We start from the raw sequence: 24,819 nt of genomic DNA on the forward strand, positions 1-24,819 counted from the left end.
GTACATGCCCTTAGCGGGAACCGAACCAGGGTCTCTCTGTACTGCAGGCCAACGCTCTAACCGCTGAGCCAAACCAGCCAGGGCCTTAATCATTTTTAGGTTACTAAAATCTGACAAATCTGCAAACCCTACTATAAAAAATCTTTATATTCAACTGTTCATCATTCAAATTAACAAATACACACACACACACACACAATTCGGTATGAAGATCTCCATTTTAAGCTTAGTAGTCAATGATTTACTCCAAGAGAACACAACAAAATGGTTTCCTAACAACTTTTAAATCCACCTTCTTCTGCATATGTACAACCTCATCTGTTACCAAGAGCCAAATAACCCCAAAACTTAGCAAAGAAATTATTAGGAAGGTTCTTAAGGACTGGGTCATGTTTGTCACAAAAACAGCACTTTGAAGGGTTCTTTGTGCTTAAGACACTGCTGGAAAAAGATAATATGAAATTTGCGAGATAACTTAGATATAAATGACACGTATTTTGAAAATTGTGTTTCTAAACAAGATAAGAATCTATATATTTAAAAAAAACAAAAAAACAGTTATGGCCATCAAACAATAATTTGGAGATTTACTTTTTTTACTCCTCATCCAAGGATGTGTTTGTATCAATTTTTAGAGAGAGAGAAAAACATCAATCAGTTGTACAAACCCCAAACAGGGATCAACCCACAACCTTTTGGTATATGGGACAATGCTTCAACCAACTGAGTCACCTGGCCAGGGCTGGAGGTTTACCTTTTTGTTTGTTTGTTTTGGTACGTGCCCCTAGTGGAAACTGAACCCAGGATTCTCTGGTCCGCAGATCAAAACACCACCCGCTGAGCCAAACCGGCCAGGGCTGTTTTTCCATTGAGCTTTTGACAGAGTGGAAGGTAGGGAGGGATGGGGAGAGGGGAGAGACACAGAAAAGGGGGAGGGAGAGAGAGAAACATCAACATGAGAGAGACACATCAACTGGTTTCCTCCCACATGACCATAACCAAGGCCAAGGATCAAACCACAACCGAGATATGTGACCTTGACCGGAATCAAACCCACAATTCTTTGGTCTTTGAGCTGATACTCTAACTGCTGAGCCAAACCACCCAGGGCTAGAGGTTTACTTTTATTAATGAGAAAAAGGAGTATGCTTAGGCTGCTTGTACAGGCTTTCCCAACACCCAAGAGACTTTACATTGATCCACCTTTTATTTTATTTTTTTCTTTATTGATTTTAGAGAGAGAGAGAGAAAGTTGAGGGGAGAAGAGACAGATAGAAACATCGATGAGAAAGAACATCGATTGGCTACCTCCTGCATGCCCCACACTGGGGATCGGGCCCACAACCTGGGTATGTGCCCTGATGGGTATTTGAACCGGCGACCTCTTGGTGCATGGGTTGACACTCAACCACTGAGCCACACCAGCTGGACTGATCCACCTTTTATTCTAGTTTTTTTTTTTTTTTTTTTTAATCATCACATGAGGATATTTTTCTATTTATCTTCAGACAGAGTGAGAAGGAGAGAAAGGGAGAGAGAAACATCGATGTGAGAGGGACACATCAACTGATTGCCTCCCACAGGACCCCAACCAGGGCCGGGGACGAACCACGAGGGACAGGCCCTTGGCCAGAATCAAACCTGTCACTCATTGGTCCGCGGGCCAACGCTCTACCACTGAGTCAAACTGACCGGGACTATTCTAGTATTTTCTTTTTTATATTCAACTCTGGAAAACTGAGCATTCATCTTGATACAGAGTGTAGGTAGACATCCAGTTTTCTTTTTTTCTAATTGTTGTATTTTGGCAATCACTTCTATGAGGTCTTAGTGACATTTTATTTGGAGACAGGAAGGGAGAAAGAAAGAGAGAAACATCAACCAGCTGCCTCTCGCAGGTGCCCCAACAGGGTATTGAACCTGTAACCTGGGAATCAAACCTGCTGCATGGGATGACACTCCAACCAACTGAGCTACCTGGCCAGGGCCCCATGAGGTTCTGATTACTATGTTCATTGGTTTGTAAAGTACTATAAAAACCAAATGGTTTCATCATAAAGGTCAGTTATACAGTTTGTCAAAACAAAGCTTTCAAGACAAAATAAAAACACAAATAAGATAATTTACCTGAAAGGGTAAGTACACAATACCAATTAAAGCAGAAGAAAGCTGTTCCCCTAAACTCAAGAACCTTCAACCCAGTGCAAGATTTGATACTTCCCAAAGGGTAGAGAGGTCTGAACAGTTTTAACAAAATAAATTTCCAGATCTCCAAGTTCCTTTTGTACTCTTTTCTAAAAGTGATGTGCTCAAGCATCTTCATTCTTTTTCTACCATCCCTTTCACAATAGGTCTTCTGGGTTAAGAAAGTCATAGTTCTTACTCAACTCAAATTTTAACATGTATGGTACTTTGCTTCAAGAAACCACCAGGGCACCAAATGGATAACTGGGAGAGATGAGGAAGAGTCTCATGTGAGCAAAGCAAATAATACTAAACAAACTCATGGCAAGGCTCCTTGCCTAATAAGTCAATCGATCAATCAATCAATCAATCAATCAATCAATGTTAGATTTAGAATATGGAAGTGAAAGTAACTGTCCAAAGGTTGTACAGTGCAGGTGTTGCCATGTTTATTAGAAATGAAAGTCAGATCATTTCTGACAAAAAAAATACCCAATTTGGCTGGTGTGACAAAATAGTTTCATAGCAGTATTTTCCATTAAGGTAAATAAGCAGAACACACAGGGTCAAGGTTTTTGACAATAAATTCTTTTTTTTTTTTTTTTTTATCCTCACCTGAGGACATTTTTCCATTTTTTTGTACAGATAGAGTGGGAGGGAGAGAGAGGAAGAGAGAGAGAGAGAGAGAGAGAAACATCGATGTGAAAGGGACACATCGAGTGGCTGCCACCCGCACGACCAACCAGGGCCGGGGACAAACTGCAACCGAGGTACATGCCCTTAGCGGGAACCGAACCCGGGTCTCTCTGGACCGCAGGCCAACGCTCTAACCGCTGAGCCAAACTGGCCAGGGCGACAATAAATTCTTCTAAAACATACACAACATACAATACTCCAGAAATTGTATCTTATGCAACTTAAGACTAAAATGAAAAATTTTAGGTGCCAGTTCTAAAATATATAAGGAAGTACAAAGTTTCTCAAAAATATTTTAGAGAGTACATGCACAAAAATGTTTAAAGATTACATTAACTTGCTGACACGAAATAGCAGTGCTCTAGAACTAGAATAGCAACAGAATATCATGAGCTCTTGAAAAAGTGGGAACCAACCCTTCAATTTCAGTGCAAAATAATTCTTGTATGAATACCTAATTCCTTGCTCCAAGTAGTCAACAGGTGTCTCATCTCAAAAGCAGAGTTAAATTTCCAGATCAGCCCTGGCTGGTTTGGCTCAGCGGTTAGAGCGTCCACCTGCGGTCCGGAGAGACCCGGGTTCGATTCCCACTAAGGGCACGTACCTCGGTTGCAGTTTGTCCCCAGCCCTGGTCGGTCGTGCAGGTGGCAGCCACTCGATGTGTCCCTTTCACATCGATGTTTCCCTCTCTCTCTCTCTCTTCCTCTCTCTCCCTCCCACTCTGTCTGTACAAAAAATGGAAAAATGTCCTCGGATGAGGATAAAAAAAAAAAAAAAAAAAAATTTCCAGGTCAACCTAATACTTTGTCTTGCAAACAGCTGCCATCTGAACCTAATATGCCCAACTAACTCTCAAATACTTACTATCAAAGAACCTAAATTACAGTATTTGGAAGTTATTTAACATAAGGCTTTTTTTTTTTTTTAAATCCTCACCTGAGGATATGTTTTCATTGATTTTTAAAGAGGAAAAGGGGTGGGAGAGAGAAACATCAATCAGTTACCTCCCATACACGCCCAACCTTTGTTGTCTGGGAGGAGGCTCCAACCAACTGAGCCACCCAACAGGCCAGGGCAGCATAAGGCTTTTTTTGTTTGTTTGGTACATGCCCCTAGCGGGAACTGAACTCAGGACTCTCTGGTCCACAGGCCTACGCTCCAACCACTGAGCCAAACCAGCCAGGGCTAGGCTTTTTTAAAATAAGATGCTTACTATACTAAAATTACTCAAATATGAGAAGTATAAATATTTTGATAGAAAAGCACAACAACTTGTATTGTCTCTCAAAATTTGAGGAAATAGAAGAAATTTAGAAAGCTTAATATCAAAAAAGCATACTCTTTTCATTCTAGATTATATGAAGAAAGCTGTAATTACCAGCTCAGACATCCTTTTAAAAGATTGCCACAGCTTCTCGTATGTTGACAAAATAACAAACTGAGGTAGCATTATTTGAATTAAAAAACACACTTATATTATATATTAATTCAGTTCAATAAAAACCCTGCAATTAGAGGAAACAGTAAGATTTTACAGTTACATCCTTTGGCAATATTTCATCTAGTCAATCCAGAGAGAAACACACTGTAAAAAAAGTTTCTACAAACATTAGTTTGAGTTTATTTCCAATTGAAAATTAGAGCTGACATGCTGCTTCATAAAAATAACAGAAAAATAATACAATATAACAGAACTGCAAAATAACAGAAATTACAAGAATTCACATTCTGCTTTATGATAATAACAACAGTAATTGCTCACATTAAAGAAAAATTTCTGAAAAAATCAAGTATAACTTGGGTTTTTTAATCTTACCACCTTCAAAATATACCGTACATGAAGCCTTATCACTCAATAAACAGAAGGCTTCTGCTGAATGTTAGAGATGTTGGATTGGTCAAGTAGCACTTGGCATTCATTCTTTCCCACTACTCCCTATACATGCCTTCCTGTACTTCAGGGGCAGGAAGGCTAAAACAAAACAAAAAAACCTACATTTCCCAACCCTTATAGTTTTAGCATTTGGAGGTTCTGCCAGTAAGGTGACCTCTTTGGAGATTTGGAAAGCAAAAGCAAGCTGGAAGCTCTTTCTACTGCCGATTTTGGTAATCAGTAACACAAAGAAATGAATGATTAGAAGCTGTTACAGGAGCCAAACTCTACAGTCACCAGATTTAAGGGTACCTAAAAGCAGTCAGGGCACCAGATTCAGTATTCCAATGACTGGTTCTCAGTTTCAGCTTCCTGCCCTCTCAGCTATGGTCTTAAATGTTCTTAAATACATTAGTCGAGTGATGGTCCTCTGCTGGCTCTTTCAGACCATCAATGATTTTTATAAGTGCCAAAGGCCCTGTATAAAATAGCTTTCTGCCTGAAAATCCTAAAGTAGTTTTTTTTTCTTATAATGAACTGACAGATACAGTATTGTTACATTTTAAAATACACATTACCTATATCTATCCTCCCCACTTTACAAGTCAAATACCTAAGAATTAGTGTTATTCTACCCCATAATTATGATTTAAAAATTTGATGTCAATATAAAGAATTAAAAGTTCTCTTGGCTATAGTCTGGAATAATTTTATTTACAATATATGATAATTATTTGATCAGCATAAAATATTAATATTCCTAACACTGAATGAGCTTGCTTTTCTTGGCTTAATAAATTTACATCAGTAGCATACAAAACTACAGCTATGGTCATTTAAAAAATTTTTAACTTATTATAAAATATATGCTTGTTGTGGAAAGTATGGAAAAATACTAAAATGTTTTTAAAATTTGATACTCACCATACCCCATAACTACACACACTGAGTAATGATTTGTACACACACTACTTTGCACCCTACTTTAGCACTCTGACAATCTTTCCCCTGCAAACATTCCATAACAAATTACTAATGGTGGTATATGCTGAAGCACCTAATTTAAACATTCCTCTTTCCTAAAAATGAAAGTAATTTTCACTTGGTCTTTAATACAAATAATCCTCACTGAACACTTTTGGATAGAAAACTTTTTTAAGCATAAACAAATATTATTTAGCTATAAAAAGGTATGCCCAGCCCTGACCGGTTTGGCTCAGTGGTTAGAGTGTTGGCCCGCAGACCAGAGAGACCCGGGTTTGGTTCCCACTAAGGGCACATACCTCTGTTGCAGTTTGTCCCTGGCCCGAGCTGGGGTTGTGTGGGTGGCAGCCAGTTGATGTGTCTCTCTCACATCGGTGTCTCTCTCTCTCTCTTTTCCTCCCTCTCTCCCTCCCGCTTAATCTGAGGATAAATGCAAAAACGTCCTCAGGTGAGGATAAAAAAAAAAAAAGGTATGGCCAGCCAGTGTGGCTCAGGGGATGGAGCATCACCCCATGGACTGAGAGGTCCTGGTTTGATTCCTGGTCAGGGCACATGCCCGGGTTGTGGGCTCCATCGCTGATCAATGTTTCTCCCTCATATCAAAGTTTCTATCTCTCTCTTTAAAAAATATATTTTTTAAAAAGGGTATGAGTACTAATACATGTTACAACTTGGATGAACCCTGAAAAACATGCTAAGTGAGGAAAGCCAGTTACAAAAGGCCACATATTTCCTGTACTATTGGTAGAAATGTAAAATGGTAGTCACTTTGAAGACAGTATTGCAGTTCTACTTATAGGTATATACCTAAGATAAATTAAAACATGCATCCAGCCCTGGCTGGTTTGGCTCAGCGGTTGGAGCGCTGGCCCGCGGACCAGAGAGACCTGGGTTCGGTTCTGCTGGGGGCACGTGCCTCGGTTGCGGTTTGTCCCCCGCCCCGGTTGGGGTCATGTGGGTGGCGGACACTTGATGTGTCTCTCTCATGTTGCTGTTTCTCTCTCTCTCTCTCTCCCTCCCTCCCTCCTGCTCTATCTCAAGATAAATGAAAAAAAAAAATGCATCCACACTAAGTTGTACATGAATGTTCATAACAGTACTATTTTTATTAGCCAAAATGTGAAAATAAACCAAATAGCTATTAACTGATGAATGGGTAAATAAGAGGTATATTTATACAACTGAGTAATATTCAGCCACAACAGAGAATGAAGTGTTGATACTTGCTACAACAAAGTTGAACCTTGAAACATTCTGCTAAGTGAAAAAAGCCACTCACAAAAGGCCACAAATTTTATGACCCCATTTATATAAAATGTCCAAAAGAAGTACACTCATACAGAAAATAGATTGAGTGGTTACCAGGGGCTGGGGGAAGTGGGGATGTGGAATGACTGCAAATTTATTTTTAGGGTGATGAAAATAATCTAAAATTAGATAATGGTGATTGATTCACAACTGACTTATATACAGCAGAACCTCGGTTCTTGAACTTAATTCATTCTGGAAGACTGTTCAAGAAGCAATCTGTTAAAAAACCGAATCTTTTTTTCCCATTAGAAATAATGTAAACTGGCCCTGGACAATTTGGCTCAGCAGTTAGAGTGTCGGCCCATGGACCAAAGAGACACGGGTTAAATTCTGGTCAAGGGCACATACCTCGGTTGCAGTTCGGGCCCTGGCCCTGGTCAGGGCCTTGCAGGAGGCAACCAATTGATGTGTCTTTCTCACATCGATGTTTCTCTATCTCTTCCTCTTACTCAGTCTGAAAATAAATGGTAAATATATTCAGATGAGGATAAAAAAAAAAAAAAAGAATGTAAATTGAATTAACCCATTCCAGACCCCCAAATGATTCCATTTTAATCTTTCTTATATACAGTACATGGGTAATGTACTGTTTAATCTATAAACAAACACTTCTTTTCTTAAATTATCAAACCACCCCCTACTAGCCTTAAACCAATCACTTTTAGCACTCCTTCCGGGGGTTGTCTTTCAGGAAGTCAGCAAGCAGCATCTTTGCTTTTTCTCATATCACTGCCTCTGAAATGCTGTCACTGGCTAACTGCTTTGTTTAGCCAAATCAACAACAGTTTTTCTGCCTCTTCAATTGCCTGTGATCACTGTTTCTTACACACCTTAGCAACATTAGCACCGTTGATGGCCTCTTCTTGTTTTAAAATTGTGCTAATGGTCCATTTCAGCAACAAAAGAAAAATCAAACCACACACACACACAATTATTCACGATTTCCTGAGATGTTAACAGGATAGGTTTAGTGGTAAACTGACTTGCATTCTCTTCTTTGTGGCCTGAGAGATGCTTTTTGTCTTGCTGATATATCAACATGAAAGGATTGTCAGGTTGAGAATTGAATTGTTCGAGATGGGGAGCGTTCAAGAACTGAGGTTTGACTGTATTTTAAAAAGGTGAATTATGATATGTGAATTATAATTTTGACACCAATTCCAATGTGTGGGACACACCAACACTAAGCCATTCTCTGACACCAGCTGGATGTCCTACAGTTCATTTCAATTCTGACACTATCTACTTAGCATCAGATCCCACAGGTTAAGGGCCCAGTCCTATAAGACTACCGCACTTCCCCTTCAGAGGTCAATCATAAATCTAGGTTGTCACCTGTGCTTCTGGAGTTCCCATTAGCACCTCTCCTCAAGTTGGATTAATTTGCGAGAGCAGGTAAGAAAACTCAAAGAAACATTTTATTTACTAGATTATCGATTTATTATAAAATGATATAACTCAGGGACAGCTAGATAGAAGAGATGCATAGGACAACAAATGGGAAAAGAAACACAGAGCTTCCATACGTTCCCAGCATCTCTACGAATTCACCAACCTTGAAACTCTACAAACCCCATCCTTTTGGGCTTTTACGGAGGCTTCACTACAAAGACATGATTGATTAAACCATTGGTCACTGACAAGTCAACCTCCAGCCCTTATCCTCTCTAGAAGTCAGAGGGGTGAGACTCAAAGTTCCAATCCTCTAATCACAAGGTTGCTTCCAGGGCAACCAGCCTGCATCCACAGATGTGGTCCAAAAATTGCCTCATTAATATAACGAAAGACCTGTTCCCCTCACCCCCTTTTTCTACTCTCTTCACTTAGGAAATTCCCATGATTTTAAGGAGCTCTGTGCCACAACAAGGATGAGGACCAAATATGTATTTCTTATCATAAATCATAACATCACATGAATTATCTCAATAAAGCTGTCATTAAAAAAAAAAACAAAAAACCCTCCTCCCTCAAAAAATGAAGTGGAGGAAATTCGTTATCTCCTCAGGGTACAAGTATACTCAACAGAGAAATACTACTCATTACTCTTCAAAATGCTTTTCAAAAGAGTTCTACAGATTTATACTACCTCCAGCAATTTATTTGGTACCTGTGTCAAGGTACTCAGGTGAATTAGCACCATTTAACAACTCAAATCTGGTAAGAGAAATTTGTTATTATTAAGTCGAACACTTTTTTCTCACATTTTAGTCTTACTTCTCTTTTGCAAAGGGTCAGTTCTTAGCCTTTAAAACAGACGTCTTTATACATACAATTGTTATACTATATACAAGTGTTCAATTTCTTAGGAAATACAGATTAGTTACTTCGTTATCACTCTGGTTAGCAACAATTAACTCATCTTAACTCAGTTCCACCTCGCATTTAAAATTTAATTCTTGAGCCCTGGCCAGTGGTTAGAATATTGATTGGCCTACGGACTGAAGGGTCAAGGGTTCGATGCCCGGTCAAGGGCATATACCCGGGTTGAGGTTCAATCCCCAGCCCCAGTCAGCCTCCTGCAGACAACCAATCGCTGCCTCTCTCTCTCATATTGATGTTTCTCTCTTCCTCCCTCCCTTCCACTCTGTCCAAAATTCAATGAAAAAATATCCTTGAGGATTAAAAAAAATAAATAAATAAATAATAAAACTTTCCTTGGAGTCAAAATACTTTATTAAATAGTTGCAAGAACCACTCTCAGACAAGCAGGACACTACAAATATGAGTACAATTAGGTTACATATATTTCCAGGTGTTTGCTTTTTTATTTAATTTTTTTTTATCCTCACTAGAGGGTATGTTTACATTTATCTTCAGATAGAGCAGGAGGAAGAAAGAGGGTGAGAAACATCGATGCGAGAGAGACACTGATTGGTTGCCACTCGCAGGACCCCAACTGGGGCTGGGGATGAACTGCAACCGAGGTACGTGCCCTTGGCCAGAATCAAACCCGAGTCTTTTTGGTCCACAAGCCGATGCTCTAACCGCTGAGCCAAACCTGCCAGGGCTTTCCAGTTTCTTGACTGTGATTCACTTTCAAGTGAAATGTCCAAGTGAGTCCTAAGATATTTTAAAATATGGAGTACAGCCTGGCTGGTGTGGCTCAGTGGTTGAGAGTCAACCCATGCACCAAGAGGTTGCCAGTTCGATTCCCAGTCAGGGCACATGCCCAGGTTGTGGGCCCAATCCCCTGTGGGGGACATGCAGGAGGCAGCCGGTCGATGTTCTCTCTCATCAATGTTTCTATCTCTCTCTCCCTTCCTCTCTTACTAAAATCAATAAAGAAAAAAAAAAGTATGGAGTAGAAATAAAACATTTATTAACACTTTCTACAAACCAAGTGCTTCATGTGTACCTCTTTTATTCCTAACAAGCCTGTTTTACACACACTTAATGAAAAAAGAAAATAGAAACCACCAAGAGTAAAGAGCTTGCCATGCAGCAAATATGTGGCCAAATTCTGGATCACACTGAGGTGTGCCTGATTCCAAAGTCCATATTCTTTCAACCACTTCCCAATCCCACTGACTCTTAAAAACAGAAAAAAAAAAAAAAAAAAATCAGAGAATACTTTGAATATTAGTTCTTCCATTTACTGTGTAACTAATTTCTAAGATTCTTTAGTGTATATGTACCATTTACAAAAACAAGGCCCTTATTAAAAAAAATAAATATAAAAATGGGAGACTAAAAATATACTATGAAACTTTTTAAATACAAATTTTTTTAAAAAGCAAAATACAAGAAATAATTCTAAATATTTTTCTTGAATTTATATCAAGATTCATTTTACCTTCCAACAAGGAGAGGCACATGCATATTTATTTACAAACATGAGACAAACTACTAGGTGAGAAACATTTTTTAAGGACTGCCAATCTCCATTTTAGACAAAACTGCAGAATTTCTCATCAGAAAAGGCCACATCAACTACATTGCTTTTTATTCTTCTTTACCACGTAAGAAATGTGTTCAGCAATATATGCACCATTGGGGAAGCAGCAATGAGAGGTAAGAGAAATGACTATTTTAGCTACTTAAGAAGAGACAAAGACTGCAGTAGCTTGTGAGCAAGCAGTAATACAACATAGCAAAAGATAACGTCAAGAAAAACTGAAACAGCCTGGCTGGTGTGGCTCAGTGGATTGAGCGCTGTCCCATGGACTGAGAAGTCCTGGTTCAATTCCCAGACAGGGCACATGCCCAGGTGTCGGGCTCCATTCCCAGGAGCAGGCATGCAGGAGGCAGCCGATCGATATTTCTTTCTCATATCGATGTTTCTACCTCTCTCCCTTCTTCTCGGTAAAAAAAAAAAAAAATTCAATAAAAACATATTTAATAAAAAAAAAAAACAACAATCTGAACAAAGAAAGAAATCATCATTCTACTTCACTCTAGGTAATGGATACCATTGTGGTTAAAAGAAAAGTCATTTAAATTATACAACCCTTAAAGGGCCCTTGATTAGCTTTAAAAACTGCTACTTTAAAACCCAAACAACTACTTCACAAGATTAGGATTGTTTTCCAAAGGATGTAACACATCAATATATAATGGTGATTCTTTCAACAAGAATTTTCACATTCATGAAACAAAAATCAACTCAAACATTAAAATAAGAATTCTTATGCTAAAATTTTCTTTTTCCAAAAACAACTCCACTCCTCATTCTGACACATAAAAAGGGTAATCAATACCTAATAAAAGTGTCCCAATTTGAATAGATAACGGCCTTCAACAAAACACATTTTTCTTCTAAAATTATTTTAAATAAGGCATCAGTAGGACTTGGGACAGACCAAAAAGTACAAACTTATTTACAGCCCCAAATTTTACCCTGGAGCTATTATTAAAATAATTCTACTGTACATAGAACCATATACTGTTTTCCTTAGCTGGTATACTACAATCAGGCTATTGTGCAATGGTAAGAGGGCACTTAAAAAAAATTACTGCTGAAGTAATTCTTGTCTCGAGGTAACTTACCCCATTCTACTCTCCATAAACACCACTGTTTTTAATCACAACTTTACTTACAGCTTTACCATGTGTCAAAAAATATTTTCACTTTCTAATAAGACCCTTTCAAACTGAAGTAATAAAAATGCTCTTATGATCACGATATTTGCTAAACTGAGTATGTGTACTAAGATCTCACTTTTGTGAAAAAATACGTTTATTCATTTATTTGCCTGGAAGTATAGTCATCAAAACATTAACAGTGGTTATCTTAGAGTGGTGGGATTATGGATTTTTTTTCTTTAGCATACATGTATTTTCTGCATTAAATGCAAGCTTTTTTTTGTAGTGCTTAGGCATAAGAGACAGAGAAATTTGAGTTAAAGGATAAAAAATCTAGGTGCTATATTTTAATTCAATACCATCAATTCAAATCCAATTACTCAGTTAACAAATGCAAATGTTGCTCAAAAAATATTAGTAAAGTTGCCTGAGCCAACGAAGTTCAATTTTTTTTTAATTAATTTATTTTTGTTACAGATGTTTCTCCCTTTCCCCCAATGATTACCCCCCTCCCCACCCTGTCCCCAGCTTTGTTGTCCATGTCCATTGTTCATGCATACATGCATATAAGTTCTGTGGTTTATCTCTCCCCCACCACCCCCTCTCCTGGGGATTGTCAGTCTGTACCCCACTTCCACGTCTCTGGACTACCCCATTCCTCAGACTGTTATATTCATTATATTCCACAGATAAGTGAGATCATGTGATACTTGTCTTTCTCTGTTTGGCTTGTTTCACTTAGGATAATACTCTCCAGGTCCCTCCATGTCATCTCAAAGGATAAGAGATGTTTCTTTCTTACAGCTACATAGTACTCCATTGTGTATATGTACCACTGCTTTTTTATCCATTTGTCGACTGATGGACATTTGGGCTGTTTCCAGATCTTAGCTATTGTAAATAGTGCTGCTACAAACATGGGGGTACATATATTCTTTCTGATTAGTTTCAGGCTTCTTAGGGTATATTCCTAGAAGTGGGATCACTGGGTCAAATGGCAGTTCCATTTTTAATTTTTTGAGGTAACACCATATTGTTTTCCATAGTGGCTGCACCAGTCTGCATTCCCACCAGCAGTGTACTAGAGTCCCCTTTTCTCCACGCCCTCACCAACACTTGTTGTTTGAGGATTTGTTGATGGCGGCCATTCTGACAGGTGTGAGGTGATACCTCATTGTTGTCTTAATTTGCATCTCTCTGATGATTAGTGATATTGAACATTTCTTCATATGTCTCTCAGCCATTTGTATGTCCTGTTTGGAGAGGTGTCTATTTAGTTCCTCTGCCCATTTTTTAATTGGGTTCTTTGTCTCCTTTTTGTTGAGTTGTATGAGCACTCTATATATATTGGAAATTAACCCCTTATCTGATTGGGATGGGTCTCATCTGCTGCTCTGTGCTTCTCTTGCCTGGGGATGGATGTTTGCTCCCCAGCCTCTGTTGCTGGGGGTATATATCTCAACTCTAATCCGGCTGCTACTCTGGGGGATGGTGCTGGGCTCCGGACTGTCCCGACCAGCACCTTGGGAGGTCCATTACTGTGCACTGGTCTGTGTTGACAGTGTCCACTGCTCCGATGGTGCCAGGTGTGCTGGTGGGCTCAGGTTGCTGGGCCCTAGCCGCTCCCACTGCCTCCTCCCAGATAAGACCCGGGATCTTCCAAAATGGTGGGACCTCCCCGCAGTGCAGGGAGAAGCGCCCTGAAGGGCCGCTTACTGTGGTAGCCGGCTGCTCCTGTCCACAGCACAGGGACCTTCTGCTCCATGGCTCTGCACTGCTCGGGCTTGGTAGTCCACCTTCACGTCCATGCACACTCACACACTCGCTCACTCTCTCACACACTCACCGGCCTCTGTTCCTGCCCGACACCATCTTCACAAAGTTCAATTTTTAAACGATTTCCTCAGATAGGAAAATGGCACCTATAAGGAAGAAGTAACTTCATGTGTCTTTATAGAACTGCAGGGGAGGCAGAGGTGGGAAATGGCTTGGTATTGTCCAGGCAATCATAGATAGGACAAACAATACAGAAAACTACTGAAAGTTGAGAAATAAGACAAAATCATTTCACTGACTTAGAGAAACTGATTAATAGAAGATATAACAGAGTAGCAGAAAATAAATAATCAGACAGAGTAGGTAAAGACTTAGAGGACAGTAATGGGCAAAAGAAGAAAAGAAAAAAGCCAAGGGAAAATAAAACAAACTCATATGTATTTATATAAAACATCCTGAAATGAAAAGGAAAAAAGTTATCTAATAATATATGACTCAAATCAAATCAGCTCTGCTTTCTTCACTAAAAAAGGAACACCCTTCAGTGGGCTTAACAATCAATAACAAAATTAAGAACACCCTCACCCTGGCCAGGTGGCTCAGTTGGTTGGAGCATCATCTGGTACAAAAAAAAGTTGCAAGTTCAATTCCTGATCAGGGCACATACTTAAGTTGTGGGTTCCATCCTCGCTTGGGGCACATAAGGGAGACAACCGATTGATGTTTCTCTCTCGTCTCTCCCCCTTCCTATCTCTATAAAATCAATAAAAACATATCCTCAGGTAAGAATTAAAAAAAAAGAAAGAACACCCTGAGAGGCATGTCAAGGTCTTCTGTGCCTGCTTTCAAATAAACTAGCTAAACAATTTGGTACACATGGAAGCAATTAATATACAAACACATAAATACCCAACAGTTTACACATTAAATGAATCTAGACGTAATCATCAGATGTGAAGTGAATCTATTTTGAAAAATAAACAAGGCAGGACTTCCGGTCAAGATGGCAGTGTAGGTAAACATGGTACTCGCCTCCTTCCAGAACTGCATCAAAATACAACTAAACTACAGAACAACCATCATTCAGAACTGCCTGAAATTGAGCTGAATGGAAGTCCTACAACTACAAAATTAAAGAAGAGGCCATATTCACAGTGGTAGGAGGGGTGGAGGTATAGACGGGCTGGTCCCACATCCACGTGTGGTGGATAAAAATCAGGAGGGACACTTCAGCAGTGAAGACCCCCCCTTCCTGAGGAGCGAGGGGTCCCAGTGCCAGAAAGAGAAGTCCCCATAATTTCTGGCTGTAAAAACCAGCAGGAATTGAGGCTGAGAGGCTGGGGCTGCTGGAGTCCCAGGCAGTTCCTCTCAAAGGGCCCGCTCACGAACTTACTTGGACCTGCACCCTGTACACTCTAGCATGGGAGAAGCAGCTTGAAAGGCACCAGAGACTCACGGGGAAGAACTGAGTTGTTTGGCATCAAGGTGAGAGCTGGAGAGGGAGCTTTCTCCCAGAGAGATGTGCTGGTGGAGGCCCTTGTTGCTTTGGTGAGCCCTTCACCCATGGGATGGGCAGATGGGTGCCATAACTGGGACTCCAGCAACTTGGCTCACACTGTTTGCCCCATCCTGGTGATTCCCGGAGACACTGCCCCACCCAACTTTGGGACTCACCCAAGCTGTTTCCAGTGGTTTTACCAAAGGAATGGCATGTCTGGCCTCAAGCTTCGGGTTTTCCTGAAATCTCTCAGACAAAAAGTACCCAGCCTCAGTGAGGCCCATAACTCTCGCTATGTGGCTCCAAGTCCTGGCACTAGAAGCAGCCAGCCTCTGTTCACAGGTTGGCCTTGACTGGGCACCTTCAAGCTCAGCACAAGCAGCCATCTGCAAATAGCTTTGTTGCTTATGCCTGGTGGCCCCAGGTAGAACACAGGCAGTGGCTGACCATGACCTGAGCCTCCTGGCAGGCCATATAGACCCCACACACCCAGTGGTGTAAAGCCTCAGACCATGTCAAAGCACCACCACCCAACCACCTCCACAAGCAAGACACTCAATGAATGAATTCAGGGGGTACCAGAGCCCGGCTGAAGTAAGTCTTGCTCTGTGTGGTGGGCCCCTACACAGCTAATCCTCCAAGGTGGTCAGAGGTCGGTGGTCAGTGGGCAGAGCCAGTCCTTGCAGCAGATCAGCTTGAGCAAATCCCTCCCACTGATGTGCCAACAGCAACCAAGACTCAATTATAACTTAAGGGTGTACAGGCCACATGGGGGGTGCACCTCAAGTGCCCAGCTGGGTTGATCAGGGAGGCTGTGCCAACAGGCCCTGTAGGGCACCTACTACAACAGGCCACCCTATCAAACCTAGGAGATGTGGCAGTTCCATCTAATACATAGAAACAAACACAGAGAGGCTACCAAAACGAAGAGACAAAGAAATATGTCCCAAATGACAGAACAGAACGAAACTCCAGGAAAAGAGCTAAACAAAATGGAGATAAGCAATCTAACAGATGCAGAGTTCAAAAAACTGGTTATAAGGACACTCAAGGAACTTAGTGAGGACCGCAAATGCACTGAAAAAGGGCCTGACAGAAATGAAGAATGCACTAACAGAAATAAGAAATAATTTGCAGGGAATCAACAGTAAAGTCGGTGACATCAAGAAGCAAATCACTGATTTGGAATATAAGAAAGCAAAAAACATCCAATCAGAACAGCAAAAGAAAATGAGGATAGTGTAAGGAGCCTTTGGGACAAGTTCAAGCATACCAACATTCGCATCATGGGGGTGCCAGAGAAGAAGAGAGAAAGAAATTGAAATTTGAAAAAATTGTAACAGAAAACGTCCCTAACTTGGTAAAGGAAACACACATACAAGTCCAGGAAGCAGAGAGAGTCCCAAACAAGATGAACCCAAAGAGGCCCATGCCAAGACACATCATAATTAAAATGCACAATGTTAAAAACAAAGAGAAAATCTTAAAGCAGCAAGAGAAAAGCAGTTACCTACAAGGGAGTTCCCATAAGGCTGTCAGCTGATTTCTCAAAAGACACTTTGCAGGCCAGAAGGGAGTGGCAAAAAATATTCAAAGTGATGAAAAGCAAGTACCTACAACCAAGATTACTCTATCTTACAAAGCTATGATTTAGAATCGATGGATATATAGTTTCCCAGACAAGAAAAGGCTAAAGGAGTTCATTATCACCAAATAAGCATTATATGAAATGTTGAAGGGTCTTCTTGAAGAAAATAAATATGAAAAATAAAATGGCAACAAATACGTATCTATCAACAACTGAGTCTACAAACAAAATGAATAAGCAGAACAGAAACAGACTCGTGGATAGAGAACTTTTTGTTGGTTGCCAGATGGAAATGGGGGTTGGAGAAATGGGTGAAAAAGGTGAAGGGATTAAGAAGTATAAATTGGTTGTTAGACTCACAAACCTCAAAGGGAAAGGGGTGTGTGTGTGTGTGGGGGGGGTAAACCAAAGAACTTATAGGCATATATGCATAACCAATGAACACAGACAATAGTGTGGGGAAGGCAGGAGGGAGGCAGGAGTGGGGTCAATGGGAGGAAAAGGGGAAATATCTCTAATACTTTCAACAATAAAGATATATATTTTTTTAATTAGAAAGAATAACAAACAAGGTAAAGAAAGCACTGAGGCAATTTCACTGACTCCCATGAAGAAATGATCATCAAACCAGAATAAGTAACTCTACTAGGTTAAACCATAAGAAACTATCAATATTCAAGCATTTTTTGCCTATAAATACAATAATTTCATATGGTCCCACCCAGGGATCTGCTGACATATTTAACAGCCACCTCTCTGGAATAAAGGCCCTGATTTGTAGCTTTTGCTGATTCCCATGTTGTAAATTAGTCCCCACCATAGCCAGTTTCAAGATGACAACATGATGTCACTGAACACACAGAAGTGGAGAAATGTTCACAATCAGCCCACCAACTAACTCCAAAACCACTTGTTCCACCCACTACTTTGATCTAAGGATCAGAACAGTTCCCCAATTTTCTCATCTTTTTCCAAAATAGGTTTCTGTCTGAATAATCCAGTTTTCTACTTTACTGGGTTAGAAGAATACACTTTTGACAGTTTAATATATCAGTACCCTAAAATTCATTCACAAGAAAAATTAGATGAGACCTTGTTTCATTCATTCAACATTTTTTTCACACCTATTTGGTGCCAAGTATTGTGGACAGCAAGGAACAAGACAAAGGAGCTACCTGATCTCATAAAGCTTATAATCCATTTTGGGACACAATAGAAAAATTTAAAATACATAATTTCAGGAACTGACCGAATGCTATGATGATGATGGAGGGCTATCTTAAACTGAGTGGTTAAGAAATGAGGTAACATTTAAGCTGAGATCTTAAAGATAAGGAACCAACTTTGCAAATATCTGGGGGAACAGAAACTACTTGTGTAAAAGCCCTAATGCAAGAACATGCATGGCATGTTTGAGAAGCTGGACAGCTAATGTAGCTAGGAGTGGTGAGCAAAGGTCAGATATATTGAGAGATTGTCAGGGCCACATCATACAGACAAAGTGTGAATTTGTATTTTCTGGGTGAGTATAGTTTGTATTTTATTCTGAGTGGATTGGGAAGAGTAGTTTGATAAATGTGTTGAATGAATGCATACACTTTTTTTGATGTTAACCCTCACCCAAGGATATTTTCTCTTTGACTTTTGAAGAGTGGAAGGGAGGAAGGGAGAGAGAGAGAAAAAGAGAAGGGGAAACATCAATGTGAGAGACACATCGATTGGTTGCCTCCTGCACAACCCCCTCCGGGGCCAGGGATCAAACCTGCAACCCAGGTAGGTGCCCTTGACCAGGAATCGAACTCATGACCCTTCAGTCCTTGGGCCAATGTTCTAACTGCTGAGTCAAACTGGCCAGGGCTGCATACTTTTTTTTTTAATCCTCACCTGAGAAAATTTTTATTGATTTAAGGGAGGGGAAGGAAGTGGGGGATGTGGGAGAGAGGGAGAAACAGCAACGTGAGAGAGAAACATTGACGGTTGCAGTTGCCTCCTGTACGTGTCCCAAATGGGGATGGAACTTGAACCTTCTGGTGTACAGGATAATGCTCCAATGGACTGAGCCACCCGGCCAGGGCTGAAATCATACTTCAATGTATTATTTTAATGATCCCTTATGAAACTTAGGTCACAGCCTATTAACTGAATTCACTTTTCTCAGTACAATCTACCTAGAATACTATGAAGTTAAGCAGTCTAGTATGGTAGGCCTCAAACTATGGATACAGCTGAAATAAACTTAGTGGCAGGACTGTATATCAGCTCAGAAGTAAGTATCGTATTAATTCAAGATGCAGATTTCAAATGTGAAATGCTAATATGAATTCAGATAGGTCAATGTTAAGTTCTAACAAAGATGACCTCGTCCACAAAATAGATTAATTCAAAATCATAGGCAAACACTTGTAGTGTGTCATCCAAAATAACTTCACATAATATATAAATAAAAATTTTAAAAATTATCATTGCCATTGCTTTAATATGAAAATTTTATATTTTCATTTCATATTTTAATGCGAAAGAAAATATAATACTAAATCTTATTTATAAATATTATTGTTTAGGGGTTAAAATAAAATAGCAAGCATATGCAACTTTAAATTATATTTGCATACCAAAATCTGTGAAGATATATATAAACACACATATGTCCACACCTCTAACAGCCATGACAATTAATTCCTCATTGTGGCCAGATGAAAGTCCATAAAACAAATGAACCAAGATGTAAATTACTGCATATTGCAAAAAAATAGGGAAATGTTTAAACTGGTTCATGAAGAATAATTTATGCTTACACATAAACACGTATCTATTCATTCAGTAACTTCTACTAAGCCACCTACTTCAACAATTTATTTAAAGGATTTACAAAAAAAACTGTTTAATCAACCAACAGGAAATGAGACCTATAGCTCAGAAAAAGTTTTAAAAACTCTTGTCTCAGCAGAATGAAATACTGAAAGTTTACATACTATTAATTTCCCTTGCACTCTCATTTCTCACCTAAAAATCAAATTGCAGTTTTAAAAAAGCAGTTAAATATATGCAAGTATTTTTCACCTAAAAGCACAAATATTTATATGCATGTATTACTCTCCATTGAATTGTGTACATTAATGTCGCTAGCTGCTAGCTTGCCACAGAAATACAATAACTGTCACCCATTTTTTGAGGGATCAGTAAATAGCGCAGTACTGAGAGGACAGAGCCTACTAACAAATTTTTGTACGCTGAAAATTCCTCCTTAAAAATGATGAGACTTCTCTTTGAGCTTTCAACCAAGAACTGAAATGCTAGAATATAGTCAGGTAGATTACTTTCTCAGTAATAGTAACTGCTTTTTTAACAAAAGTTTAGCAATAGAAAAGCAGCTAAGTTTTGGCTCCCAATCTCACTGGAGCCCATATCCCTGATAAAAGAAAGATATTCAAATAGTACAACTTGAAGCATGTAAGTCCATGTAAATTAGCAACAGTCAGAATTCAAGAAACATAGTCTAAAAGAAATATGGGACAAACCAAAAATAGTTTTGTATTTTTTTAATGTTGTCATCCTATTTATAAATCAGGCTTTCTTTTTCTTTATTCCATTTACCTTACTTGCCTCTCTTTGTTCCTTTCCTACCTCCTCTGACCCTTACCATTTTCCTGTGTATTTTCACTTTTCATACACAAAAATTGATTTGAAACTTATCTTGCATCTAAATTTGTTTTGACTTAATTCTATGAGACTATATGGTTTTAGGTAAAATACTTTTAATTACAGAAACATACATATAAGCTATTACCAAAGACGTGAATAAGAAGATAAGCAGTCATTCATTTAGCAGATGTGGCCACCATGTGCCAGTCACTCTTAGGAATATTGGGGATTCTGGAGTGAATAAAACAAAGTTCTTACCCTAAGGACATGAATACAAGACTACGTTTGGCAGGTTCAAGAAACTTCAAGGAGACCCATGTGGCTGGCAAGGAATAAGCCACAGAGAATCTGTAAAACATAGTGAGAGAGGCAAGAAAAGACAGATGACGGTGGGCCCATACACACTGTTGTATTCTGGCTTTATTCTAAATGATATGGAAAGCCACTGAAGGGTTTTGAACAAAAAATAAAACAATCAGGCTTTCGTTTCAAAAGGGTCGTCCTGGTTGCTGTACACAGAACAGAAAAGAGCAAAGCAGCAGGGAGACCAGAAAGGAGACTAAAATAACACTGGCAAGAGAGGATGGCTGCTCAGAGAGGTTGTCAGCAGTTGAAGACAGCAAATTGTGGTTATATTTATTCTCAAGGTAGATCTTAAGGTGGATGAAGGATATACTTTCATGCTACTTTATTCTGAATTAGACATGGAGTATAAGAAAGAGAGGAGTCAAAAATGTCTATGAGGTTTCAGCCAGAGAAAGTGAAAGATGCTGCTGACATTTAACAAGATGAGGAAGACCAGAAAAGGAACAATCATTGAGATGGGGGAGGGAGAGAGAATGGAGGATGGTTGTTCAGTTTTGACAGATTATTTGGGATGTCTAATTGGAAATGTTGATTAGGCAGTTGGGTATACAAGTCTGGAGGTAGGAAAGAGATCCAGACTAAAAATAACATTTTTATTTTGAAATATATGATAATTTCAGTTAGAGAATAGACAGGATGAGTTCACAACAAGACTACATATATATAAATAAAGAAGAGGTCTAACCACGGAGCTATTGTGTTTTAGAAGTTGGGGCAACAAAAAGGAACCACCAAAAGAAACTGAAAATAAGCAACAGTGTCTCAGAAGCAAAGGGAAGAAAGGTTTCAAAGATGATAAATTTTCAACCACGTCAAATGCTGCTGTTGCTACTTCCAGTGAGAATTGATTAGGAAATTTATTAATAAGGAGGTCACTAGTAATCTCAACAAGAGCAGTTATAGTAGAGTAGAAAAGAAAAATCCTGATTGTAGGGGACCCAAAGAGACTGGGAGTACTGGTGACCCCACAAATAACTCTTTTGAAGAGCAATAGCTGAAGAAAGATGTGGTTCCGGGGAAGTTTTTGTTGTTATTTTTTAAGATAGGCAATATTTCAGCATATCTATATGCTGAGAGGAATAATCCAGTAGACATGGGAACACTGATGATGCAGTGTATTGGCAGGCAGGCAAATGGGATGAATACTGAAGTGATTCAAAGTCCTTCGCAGGAGAAAGGGAATAAACACCAAGGGTAAGTGCAGAGGCAATGGTCACAGCACAATAGGAAATGCAGAGAGTATGGGTGCAGATGCAAGGAGACATGCAAAGGTTTTCTTCTGATTGCTTTTATTTTTAATACACAGGAAACAAGGTCATCAGCTGAAAATGAAGAGGAGAAAAGAGGTGCTAGCGGCTCAAAGAAGTACAAAGGAGTCATTCAGGGCAGTGCAGAGTGACTGTGGGCAGCAGGAAAGGCCCTCCTAAGGTCAGTATCGTGAATTTAAGAGGACCCAGTCGGCATGAGTGTGTTTTCATCAAAGCACAGTCAACTGCCAGGTACAGGCCAGACTAGATGATGAACTGGAGTTTGCCAGATGAGTACAATGAAAGGAGAAGTGCTATCAGGGAACTGAGGGTGTATAATTAGGAGAAATCATAATAGTGGACCATGGGACGGTAAAAAGATGATAGTAGCAATGGATGTAGGTCCCAGACATGGAAGCACTTACTGGTAGTTTAGTGAGGGTGCTCGACAGAATGAGCTGAGCTGGAAAATTGGATGATGAGGCCCTGGTGAAATGCCTGAAACTGTGTCATATGAAAAGTACAGGTAGATCTGGTTAAAATGCTATAAAACTTCAAGATTAAAGCAAAGCTTCTTCCTAAGCAAAGTCAGTCTGCAGAGGAGGGAAACTGGAAGGCTAAGGGACTGGAGCAGAAGAATGACAGCACAGGAATAATCGCAGCTGGAGGTTCCCAGACATAGAGCCCCCAAGAAAACCATTTCCAGCACTCCTGGAGAGAGTCAGCTTTGAACAACCTGACCAACTGAAGGGACCAATGCCAGATCAGGATAAAATGAGCCACACTGAAACCGTACTTTCCCCCAAATCTCCTTTCCCCATGAGCTGGACCCTGGACAGGTGAGGATGGCATACTGAAGAGGAGCTGGCAAAGTAAAAAAGAGAAACCTACTACGACTCTTCCTCCAAAGCAGACTTCTGGTCTGAATCAGTTCTGAAACAGGGAAGAAAAGTTCTAAATTGTGTTAAGAGTTTGAACACTGATTATTATACTGAACTGTACCTTCTAATGACTAAAATAAGACTATTACTGACAAGTGAGCAGAACACTTTTTATTACCAAAGTAACTAGAAAAGCTATCTAATCTTCCTAAGAGCTTGAGAGGCAGGGAAAGACTTAATCTATAGGAAGGGTTCCAAGGTATAGTGAGAGAAAGTCAGTCATTTTCTGCTTAAACTTGTATCAAGTCCCATCCATTAAACATACCAGTTCCAGCCCTGGCTGCAGTGGTAAGAGCATTGGCCCGCAGACCAGACAGTCCCGGGTTCGAATCCCGCTAAGGGCATGTATCTCGGTTGCAGTCTGTCCCCAGCCCCGGCTGGGATCGTGTGGGTGGCAACCACTCGATGTGTCTCTCTCACATTGATGTTTCTCTCTCTCTCTTCCTCCCTCTCTCCCTCCCGTTCTGTCTGAGGATAAATGCAAAAATGTCCTCGGGTGACTATAAAAAAAGAAAGAAAAAAAAAACATACCAATTCCACAAACATCCATGAGTTCTCATTACATATCAGATGCAAAATATATACAATGCTCAATATACAAAAAAATCATTTTTTCTTTATTAAACAAAAAGTAAAAATAAATTAAGTCAAATAAAACAAAATGATTTTGTTTTAGAAGATGCTTATAAAAATTCAATCATAAAGATTTAATAAGAAACCTTAGCATGAATTTCGAAGTAGGTAAGCTGCAAAATGGAAATACCTCGGTTCTCGAACATAATTCGTTCCAGGAGGACGGTCGAGAACCAAATTGTTCGAGAACCGAAGCAATGAAACCCAATAGGAAATAATGGAAACTGGATTAATTCGTTCCAAGCCCCAGAAAATGCCTATTTACTGGCCTAATTTGTATATAATATGTAGAAAAACATAAGTCTCAACAAGAAATAAAAGTGTACAGTATGTCTAAGGGTTAAATTCAGTGTAAAGCGTGACTCTCTCCACAAAGCGTGACTCTCTCTCTGCACTCACACTGATGACGCAAGCAAGGCGCGCTGGGCCGAATGAACGCCATTCAGCTCAACTCGGCTCATCTCGGAAGTTCAAGTTCCAAATATTTGTTCGGATTCCAAGACAAAAGTTTCTCGAATCTCCTGGTCGAATACCGATTTGGTCGAAATCCGAGGCGTTCGAGAACCGAGGTATCACTGTATTGGTGTTTATCATTTAGTCATGTTCAAAGACACCTACATTATTATTATTTTTCTTAAATACTCACCCGAGGATATTTTCCCACTTATCTTCATATAGAGTGTGAGGGAGAGAGGGAGACAGACAGATCGATTGGTTGCCTCCAGGGTCGGGTATCGAACTGCAACCGAGGTGCATGCCCTTGACCGGATTCAAACCCGAGACTCTTTGGTCAGTGGGCTGACGCTCTAACTGCTGAGCCAAACCAGCCAGGGCCAAAGACACCTAAATTTAAAATGGAGTTGTGTAATGCTTTCTAGTAAAAAGAGGGAGTTTGTTTTATTATAACCCATTTTGACTAAAATACACTTACAATTATTTTAAAGTGTCAGGATAAAGACAATTACCAAGTCTTTGGCTTTCAGTTCAGAAACTCCCTTTGGATGGGGCCCCAGTGCAGTTTCAGCTAAATCCTGCTCTGTTCATTAATTGCTAGTATT

General features: G+C 39.7%; 1 protein-coding gene across 6 annotated transcripts in view; it reads right to left on the reverse strand.

Moving 5' to 3' along the window:
* Positions 1–24,819, reverse strand: part of CDC42SE2 (CDC42 small effector 2) — a 137,768-nt gene that overhangs the window by 108,203 nt on the left and 4,746 nt on the right. For 2 of the 6 annotated variants that reach the window (XR_004962024.1, XR_004962025.1), the window contains exon 1: positions 755–797. The exons of 1 other annotated variant lie outside the window; for it this stretch is intronic. The gene's annotated coding sequence lies outside the window, so the exon portion shown is untranslated. Of the gene's footprint in view, positions 1–754; positions 807–20,832; positions 20,852–24,819 lie in introns of those variants that run through there. 3 more of the 6 variants (XM_036282028.1, XM_036282033.1, XM_036282030.1) reach the window with 2 other exon arrangements.

This window comes from Molossus molossus, unplaced genomic scaffold (assembly GCF_014108415.1).
Source record: "Molossus molossus isolate mMolMol1 unplaced genomic scaffold, mMolMol1.p scaffold_m16_p_4, whole genome shotgun sequence".
In the NCBI taxonomy this organism is placed as follows: Eukaryota; Metazoa; Chordata; class Mammalia; order Chiroptera; family Molossidae; genus Molossus; species Molossus molossus.